The sequence below is a fragment of the Arvicola amphibius genome, chromosome 10, assembly GCF_903992535.2.
Source record: "Arvicola amphibius chromosome 10, mArvAmp1.2, whole genome shotgun sequence".
Classification (NCBI taxonomy): Eukaryota; Metazoa; Chordata; class Mammalia; order Rodentia; family Cricetidae; genus Arvicola; species Arvicola amphibius.
The window spans coordinates 31,258,799-31,269,335 of NC_052056.1; positions in this window are offsets into that span (position 1 = coordinate 31,258,799).

A 10,537-nucleotide genomic window follows, 5' to 3' on the forward strand; every position below is an offset into this window, starting at 1 on the left:
AGTCATGGTCTGTTTGGCCCTGACTATCCTGAAATTCGCTGTGCAGACTGTGCTAGCTAGCCTCATCTTAAGAGATCGCCTCCTGAGTCCTGGTATTAAAGGTATGTGCCCCTGCTCCTGACTAAGATCTGGATATAAACTCAGACATTCAAAGACAAGAGCTGTAAGGTAACTATTGCATCTTTATATTGCGTATAGAAGGTTAATATCTAACCCTTTTTGACTAGTCATCCTCAGAATGAACATTGCCATTTGCTTATTGTCTTCTTTCGAAGGCAAAGATGCCTTTATATTTTAAAGAATGTTTTTCATGTGTTGGTTATTTTTACTCTTCAAGGGCCCACCCAGCTCCCAAATAAGTACACACAGAGTCTTATTCTTTCTTATGAATGCCTGGCCTTAGCTTGGCTTATATTTTTTTTCCCAGCTTTTCTTAATTTAAATTATCCTGTCTATTTTTTGTCTCTAGACTTTTCCCTTTTTCTATTTCCATATATCTTTTCTTTTTATTCTGTGTCTGACTGGGTGGCTCACCCCTTCCTTTTTCATTCCTTGATCTCTTCCTTGCTATCTTTACAGATTTCACCTCCTCTTTTATTCTCTCTGACTACCAACCCCACCTGTCCTTTCTCCTGCCTTGTAATTGGCTGTTCAGCTCTTTATTAGACCAATAAGGTGTTTTAACAGGCAAAGTAACACAGCTTCACAGAGTTAAACAAATGCAACATAAAAGAATGCAACACATCTTTGCAACATTAAACAAATATTTCATAACGTAAGCCAATTTAACACATAAGAATAACACTATTCTACAGCATTCATGTATTTGTGCATTTTATGTTTGTGTATGCGTGTTTGTGCAGCATGGTTGGCATGCAGAGAGATTAGGCAGCTTGTGAAAACGAGTTCTCTGCTTGTGCCTTTAGCTGCTGAACCACCTTTCCAGCTCCTGTTTTTCTCTGTAAGGATTTCTTAAACTTGTTTTAGGAGTTATGGGTACATGGAAACACTCAAGTGTTTTGCATGGCTGTTTCATTTTTGTCTTTGAGTACTTGGCTTAGATGCATTTTCTCTCTTCCATGGAGATCCTCTAATGGCTTTCATCAGCATGTCTTTTTTGGCTTAGTATGAGCAATTTTTTTATTTGTTGTAAATTTTTCCAATATCCTTTCTACAGGATATTAAGTTGGGATTACAGTTGTTTCTTTTACATTCTGTTTCTGTTATTTGTACAGAGACTAGTGTTTTAACAGTTTTTTGTTTTTTGAATTCCTGGAAGTGGTGATTGAACCCAGAGTCTCAGGGACACTAGGTAAACATATCTCCACTGAGCTCCCCCTGCACCTACCTCCCTTTCAAAATTTATTTTGAGATGGTTGGAGGCTGACCACCTTGCCTCAACCTCTGGGGTAGCTGAGTTTTACATGGTTTATACCATAGTGCTTTTTACAACAGATACTTGTTAAAATTAGAAGTAAGTAATTTAGTACTATGTTTTATTCAGACTCTAATGCATTTCCAGACTTGCCCTGTCCATTCAAGACAGGGCCTAGTGTGTGTGTGTACATGTATTTATATATGCTAAATGGGTAATGGTAAAGTTATCCAGTGAACTATACTTAATTTATTAATTGCTTAGTTTATTTTGAGAATAATCTTCACATGTTCTAGGCCAGCCTCCTTGTCTTCCAGTCTGTTTCTTCTCAGTGATGACGTTGCACATGCATGCCACTGGAGCCAAGGAACAATACTCCTGATTGCTAGAATAGTTAAGGTCATAATTGCACTTTTATAAAAGGCTTAAGAAATTGAAGCTTCAATATGTAAATAGCATTCAAATTTTCATTTCATTTTAAGGTTATGGAGGTCATTATTTGGCCATTTTTTAGTTTTGGTTTTAAACTACAAAGCAAATATTCATTTTTTTGTCATTTTCAATATACTACCTTATCTTGAAATATTTTGTTTGTTTTTTATTATTAGTGTGTGACAAGTATGTGAATTCATTGTGTGTGTGTATTCGTGCATGTGCATGCACATGACACAGTATGTGTGGGGTTACGGAAAACGCGAGAATTGAGAGTTGAGACTTCTTGGTTCTCTCCTTCTGTCTTGGGTTCTAGGGATTGGAATCAGGTTGTCAAGGCTGCACAATAAGCACCTACAGCTGCAGAGCCATCTCACTGGACCCTTGGTTTGAAGTAGTTTATTTAAACTCTGGAACTTTTTCTCATGGGAAGATAGGGTGAAACGGCTTCTCTTTCCCATGCTTTTGACACTGCATGGTACTGTGACCGCATAGGTGTGGAAATTCAGTTCCCTCACTTTCTCACAAATACTGCTCATTGAAAACACAATTCATTCTTCAAACAAAAACTCAGGTATACATTTTTAAGTATATGTGTGGGTAGTAATTTATTTCTGTATATAGATGGGAAAAGCCTGAAAATATTTGATAGGAGGAATTCAGAGTTTTATTGTAGCATATGCCATACTTTTAAAGAAGAAGTTTATAACAGACAAGAGTTTAAGAAAAAGAAAAATATCGGCAGCTAAGTGTGATGGTGCATGCCTTCAACCCCAGCACTTGGGAAGCACAGGCTGTTGGATCTCTGTGAGTTTCAATATAGCTCATCTGGATAGTGAGTCCCAGGACAGCCAGGGCTATATACAGAGACTGTGTCTCAATAAGGAAATACAAAGAAAGAAAAAAACATTGATCTTAACACACCAGTCTTTGTTCTTAAACCTTTTGATTTAATTTGATAGGTTGTTGAGCACTTGGTAGATGTAAGCTTTCTTCTAATTTCTTATGGAAGGTAATTTTTGCTATATTAATAGTTTATGTTACCACAGAGTGCTTCTTGTGATGCCTCCTTGATGCTCTTACTACCTAAACTATATTTTATACTTATCTGAAACTGGGTTGAGTCCTAGCCAAGGACTCCTTCAGTGCTGCTGGAGGAATAGTGATCCTCTGGTCTGTTAGTTTGGAAATTCCACAGGAACAAATGCACAGAACGCTTCACAACCCATTTATATGTAGTTCACAGATTTTGTATATAATTAATATTTTTCAAATTTTCAATGAAAAGGATTTCCATAAAACTTTACAGTTTAGAACTTTAATAATTTCAATAACTGAATTGGGTGTAATGGTACACATCTTTAATCCTAGTATTCAGGAGACAGAGGCAGGTGGATGGATCTCTGAGTTTGAGGCTAGCCTGGTCTACATGGTGAGTTACAGGACAGCCAGAACTACATATTGAGACCCTGTCTTGAAAAAAATTAAAAAAATAAGTTATATAACATAATACCCATCTTCCTTCCTCACAAGTTATATTTATAGAAAACAGAATTGGTTCTTGAAGCACATATGTGCAGAGGCGGGAGAACATCACCTTTTGCTGCATAGGACCTGTATTCAATCCCTGCACTCACATGGCAGCTCACAAACATATGGAACTACAGTTCCAGGGGTTCTGATACCATCTTCTGGCCTATGTACATGGTATACATATATGTAGGCAAAACTCACACAGGTAAAAAATAAAAATAGATCTTATAAAATCATGTATACTCTTAAATGTGATTAGTATTCTTTTGTTGTTGTTATTTTGATTTGGGCTTTTTTTTGTTTGTTTTGTTGTTATTTTCCAGGACAGGCTTTCCCTGTGTAGCTCTGGCTGTCCTGGAACTTGCTCTGTAGACCAGGCTGGCCTGGGGCCTCAACTCACAGGTCTACATACCTCTACATCCCAATCTGGGACTAAAGGTGTGTGCCCAACCAGTGTTTGAATTTTTATTTGCAGTGGCTAATACCCAGAAAATATGAAAAGTTTTATACTAGAACCAAAAAAAGAAAAATGTGTTAAGTCTATAAAAATATATGTAATGTTCTCTAATCATTGTAAATGCTGAACGTGTTTTGCTGAACTCTTTTTCATGCTTTTGCATATGCTTATATTTCTGTGTTTTTAATCAAGAAAAGTGCAAAGTGGTTTGACAGAAATCAAATGCAAAACAGAAGCAGGAAATTCTCTACTTCTGTTGGTTTGACCAAGAATCTTTTGATGTGTGAAAGCAATACACGGAAGTGTCTCAGTTCCACTGCTCTAGATTCATATATACGCTGGGAGCATTGCATTGTGTAACTCATTCCTGTAAGTGCCATACTGTAAGTGGTGGGAAGATTTGTGTGATTCAGAAAAACTGTGTGTGTGCCATGCCAGAGATCCTAAGTACAGTGTTTTCAGTCAGCTGAAGCAAAGGAGGACATTGATTACCATCTGAAATGATTAGGGCCTGAAATTCTTTTATTATTGATCCAAAGTATAAAGCATGTCAAATGGCTATATTATGTCACCAGAAATTCATATTATCATTTTGTTTTCTTTAATCTTTTTTGGCAATTTCATACATGTAAGCAAATAATCTTGATGATGTCCACCCCAACTCTCCTCCCCTAAGCTCTTCTCCTATGCCTCCCCCCAGGCAATCCCAATATATATCCTTCCCCCACCATGTCCCCTACCTCCCCCTTTTTTTTTTTTCGAGACAGGGTTTCCCTGTAGTTTCTAGAGCCTGTTCTGGAACTAGCTCTTATAGACCAGGCTGGCCTCGAACTCAGAGATCTGCCTGCCTCTGCCTCCCGAGTGCTGGGATTAAAGGCGTGCGCCACCACCGCCCGGCACTACCTCCCCTTTTTGTAAGTCATAGTCCAGCTAGGGGTGTTTGTTGGAATGTTGGCTGATCTCATTGGCTTGATTTTGTGCAGGCAGCCATAGCTGCAGTGAGTTCATGAGCAGACTGGCCATGTCACGTCTAGATGACAACATTTGACATCATTCTTCCCCATCTTCCAGTAACGTTTTGTTTAAGCACATTGACTTCTTTGGTAAGTGATAATTATTAGATAATTATTTCCTGTGTTAGATAATACTTGGTTCACCATGCCAGGTAGATGCAACAAAAGTTAGAAGCATATTATAGAATTTTAGTAAATCATAAGGTACTTGCTAGAAGCGTACACAGTTCAAATATGAGGGAAAGCAGAAACAATTGGAAATGTTTTGTCAGCAAGAAAATAGCTGAGGCTAGATGTGACTCAACATTAGAGTTCTCGCTTCCCTCATGTGACTGAGGGTTCATTCTCATGGTAGTTCACAACCATCTATAAGTAGTTTGAGGGGATCTGATGGTCTCCATGGGCACAAGGCATGCATGTGGTACACAGACATACATGCAGACAAGCATTCATACACATAAAAATAAACTTTAGAAAAATAGCCTGAGTGACTGTGGAACAGCAGTCCTGACTTGTGTTTTTGAAGTTACTCAATTTCAAACAAAATTCATGGCATGAAACATTATTTGCCGTAGTGTATTACATGTATAAATAAAAAGGCCTTAATTTCCTGTTCTACTTTTCTCTGAAAACCCAGAAATATAGAAAATGACTATTCTAGGAAATAAGTTTGGTGTGGACTAAAATAGCCCATCATGCTTAGACCATGCCATTCACTGTGATGATGTAATGCAAACTTCAGCAACCTTGAAGGTGGCAGGTAAATAAGGACACCACAGACAAATCAAACAACACTTCCTTTCTGAAGAGTGATTAACTGAATATTTGAGTGATTAAGAGTGATTAAGGTCAGCATGGTGGCTTGTTGTTGAAGGAAGTAGATGGAAATTTGGATTTCTTGAGTTATGGTATAATGCTGAAGAAAAAATGGGGAGGAAGTCAAACTTTTTTCATCTCTCACACAACCTGTTTATAGAGAGAAGGGGTTCACATGAGGTTTTGGGATTAGAAAAACCTTTCTTTGAGATAGTCTGTTTAGTGAAGGATTATTATGTACTATTAGGTACCTTGCATATATGGCATATGCACAAAGCATTGCCTTGAAGGGCTGGTTATTTTAAGATTGTGAAGTCATGTGGCTGTACAAATGGTTCAGTTCTACAGAACTGCTTATCTCGTCACAGTCTGCTTGGTGTTTTGCGTACGGCAGAAACTGGTGGGTGGGGCTTAGTGCAAACCACATCCAAATACTGTGGCTGCTGTGAAAGGCTTTCTTTCTGGATTTGACTGAAAGGCAGATTGCAAGCCCATCTGAGATCTTCCATGGGCAGATTTGTTTCTTTTCCTGTACTTAGGTGACAAGATTATTGAACGAGAAGGTTTATGGTTGAAAATATTTGTATAGATTGGTTTTTAAGACAACCAAGCCTTCGAGGGCTACCTGAAAACCATGCTTCCAGAACTCTTCTGAACATCCAGCAGTCTGTCGTTGAAAGTTGTACAAAACTGTATGCTACCACAAATCAGTGATTACCTTTTCACACAAGTGATTAACTGAAGTCACCTGCCTGGCAGCAGCTTTTAGTGCACCTTGTTTCCATTTCTAAGAAATAGACTTGATGGTCTGACTATTTAGCTAATAATTAGACTTCCTACCATGACTAGGGTCTTGGACTGAATAAAAACGAGAAAGGAGGGACAGAGAGGAAGTGGTTAAGTGGTTAAGAACACTAGAGGCTCTTGAGTAGGACCAGAGTTTGTTTTTCAGCATTCATATTGGGCACATCAAAGCTCTAGTTCCAGGGATTCTGTTGTCCACTTCTGGACTCCAAAAGCAAACACACACACACACACACACACACACACACACACACACCACACCACACACCACAGTAATAATTTGTTTTTAATGTATGTTGTCACAGACAGGATTTGCCCTAGAAGCTCTTCTTTGCATTCCAGGAATAACTGTTGGCTCTAAAGACTTCTAGGATCTTGGGATAGGCATGTTTCCACTTACTCCACAGGCTATATGTATGCACCCATGTGTGGCACATTTAGCTGAGGGTGTCTCTGAATGCATCAGAGTTGGAAAAGCAAACAGGACCTTAATTCTATAGCTGAACATGCACACAGAATGAACCAGAACTCTGCCAGCCAGTGCCAGTGTTATCAGATCCTGTCCATCACTAAGCTACTCCATACAGAAAGGATGCTCTAGACACTGAATGTTCCACACCTCAGAATTCTAGGCAAATCACACATGGACTGAGGAAGCTCTGGGAGCTGAACAATTGTTGATGCCCCTCCCCCATGGAGTTCTCAGTCTCTCCACAGGTGGCAGAATTTGAAGCTACTGTCTCTGGTGTTGATCACAAACTGAGTCTTGCTATTTACAGACTCGGGGGAGGGGGGGACAGGAGGGTAAAATGACTCAACCCTTATCAGCGCCTGCTCATAGACCTCACAACCTGACTTCAGTCCCCATATCCCACAGGGTGACTAGAGAGAGCTGATGCCTGAGAATCTGACTTCCAACATACTTGTAACATGTGCATCTGCTCCCTACAAGGTTCCATATATGTTTACATCCAACATATTTGTCCTCCAGAAAGTCTGCCTCAGCCCTGTCCCACAGTATGTAGGGAGTTCTTATGCCTGCTTCATAATTGTTCCCCAGCATAGCTCCTTGCCAACCCCTGGACCTACTCACAGAAGTCTCTGATGTGAGGAGTGATTCAGTGACTTTCTCCAGTGCTGGCATGCCATCCAGGAGCAGGGACAGACTGACCACATCTTGCACTGGATTTTAGATTTCCAGAACTGACTTTTTTAACCTGTTACTAGGACCTCCAGAATGTTGTCACCAAGGCCAATTTTACTGTGCTGGCTTGTTTTACATTTGGGACGTCAGAGTTCTCTACCTAACAAGGAGTGAGAATTGGAGTTATAAATTATTTCTTTAAAAAAAAAATGTATGTTGGGGCTGGAGAGATGGCTCAGAGGTTAAGAGCACTGACTGCTCTTCCAGAGGTCCTGAGTTCAATTCCCAGCAACCACATGGTGGCTCACAACCATCTATAATGAGATCTGGTGCCCTCTTCTGGCATGCAGGCAGGCAGACATGGAAGGAATGTTGTATACATAATAAATAAATAAATAAATAAATAAATAAATCTTTTTAAAAAAAGTATGTTTTGTTCTTTGAAAGTTCCATATATTTCTACAATGTATGTGATCACATCCCACCACTACCTCCTCCCAAGAACTCCCACTGCATCTGTCTCCCAGTTTCAAGTCCTCTTCCTTTTGAATTGTTACTAATAACCCCCTTTGTCCAGCTAGCAAACATGGTTGTGTGCCATCCACTGAGACATAGACAACTATCAGTGGCCACTTCCTACTTTTCTCTGTGTCATCTTCCTTCCCCCTTCCTTCTCCATATCTTGACTATCATTTGTCCCTTTCTTATTGATATCATTCCTCTCTCTCTTTATGCTGTGGGACAATGGTCTTGTACCCTGTAAAGATTTGTCACTTAAACTGGTTTAATAAAGTGCTGATTGGCCGGTAGCCAGACAAAAAGTATAGGTAGGCTATCAGAACAGGAGAATTCTGGGAAGAGGAAAAGGCTCAGTCTGCAGTGGTTACCCAGACCAAGAGGAAGCAAGATGAAAATGCCTCACTGGTAAAAGGTACCAAACCACATGGCTAACACAAACAAGAATTATGGACTATTTTAAGATTTAAGAGTTAGTTAATGAGAATCCTGAGCTAATAGACCAACCAATTTATAATTAACGTAGGCCTCTGTGTTTTTGGGGGGCAGAATGACTATGGGATCAGGCAGGACAGAAACTTCTCTCAGCAGATGGTGCCAACATGGACAACTGCAGTCTTACAGGTATAAGATGGAATCTCAGAGTTGTTTTGATTTGCATTTCTCTGATGAACTAAGGGTGTTGAACATTTCCTTACGTGTCTTTCAGCCATTTTAGATTCCTCTGTTGAGAGTTCTCTCTTTAGGTCTGTACTCCATTTTCTTTATTGGCTTATTTGTTCTTTTGGTGACCAATTTCTTGAGTTCTTTGTATAATTTGGAGATCAGACCTTTGTCTGATGTGGGGTTAGTGAAGATCTTTTCCCATTCTGTAGGTTGTCATTTTGTCTTGTTGACTGTGTCCTTTGCTTTACAGAAGCTTTTCAGTTTCAGGAGGTTCCATTTATTAATTGTTTCTCTCAGTGTCTGTGCTACTGGGGTTATATTTAGGAAGTGGTCTCCTTTGCCCATGTGTTCAAGTGTACTTTCCAATTTCTCTTCTATAAGGTTCAGTGAAGCTGGCTTTATGGTGAAGTCTTTGATCCATTTGGACTTGAATTTTCTGCATGGTGATAGATGTGGGTCTAGTTTCATTCTTCTACATGTTAATATTCAGTTATACCAGCACCATTTGTTAAACATGCTTTCTTTATTCCATTTGATATTTTTTGCTTCTTTGTCAAAAATCAGGTGTTCGAAGGAGTGTGGATTAATATCCAAGTCTTCAATTCAGTTCCATTGGTCCTCCTGTCTCTTCTAATCCCAATACCAGACTGTTTCAGTACTGTAGCTCTGTAGTAGAGTTTGAAGTCAGGTGTTGTGGTCCCTTCTTTTATTGTACAGGATTGTTTTGGCTAACCTGGATTTTTTTTTTTTTTTGCTTTTCCATATGAAGTTGCATATTGTTCTTTTGAAGTCTATGAAGCATTTTGCTGGGATTTTGATGCACATTGCATTGAATCTGTAGATTGCTTTTGGTAAAATTGCAATTTTTACTATATGAATTCTGCCTACCCAAGAGCATGGGAGATCTTTCCACTTTGTGGTGTCTTCTTCAATTTTTTTCAAAGATTTAAAGTTCTTGTCATACAAGTCTTTTACTTGTTTGGTTAGAGTTACTACGAGATATTCTATGCTATTTGTGGCTACTGTGAAGAGTGTTGTTTATTTGATTTCGTTCCCAGCCCTTTTATCATCTGTGTACAGGAGGTCTACTAATTTTTTTTTTTTGCTACATCACAGAAAGTGTTTATGAGTTGTAGATGTTCCTTGGTAGAATTTTTGGGCTCGCTTATGTAAACTATCATATTATTAGCAAACAGTAAGAGTTTGACTTCTTCTTTTCTGATTTGTATCCCCTTGATCTCCTTTTGGTGTCTTATTACTCTAGCTAGGACCTCAAGAACTATATTGAATAGATATGGAGAGAGTGGAAACCTTGTCTTGTTCCTGATTTCAGTGGAATTACTGAAAGTTCTCTCCATTTAGTTTGATGTTGGCTTTTGGCTTGATGTATATTGCCTTTATTATGTTTAGGTATGTTCCTTGTCTATTTGCTCTCTCCAGGACCTTTATCATGAAGGGATGTTGTATTTTGTCGAAAGCTTTTTCATCATCTAATGAGATGATCACGTGGTTTTTATTCTTCAATTTGTTTATATGGTGGTTTATGTTGACAGATTTTTGTATGTTATACCATCTCTGCCTCTCTGAGATGAAGCTGACTTGATCATGGTGGATGATGGTTCTGATGTCTTCTTGGATTCAGTTTGCCAGTATTTTATTTAGTATTTTTGCATCAGTGTTCATGAGTAAGATTGGTTTGTAATTCTCTTTCTTAGTAATGTCTTCTATGGTTTGGGTATCAGGGTAATTGTACCCTCATAAAAAGAGTTTGTCAGTGTTCC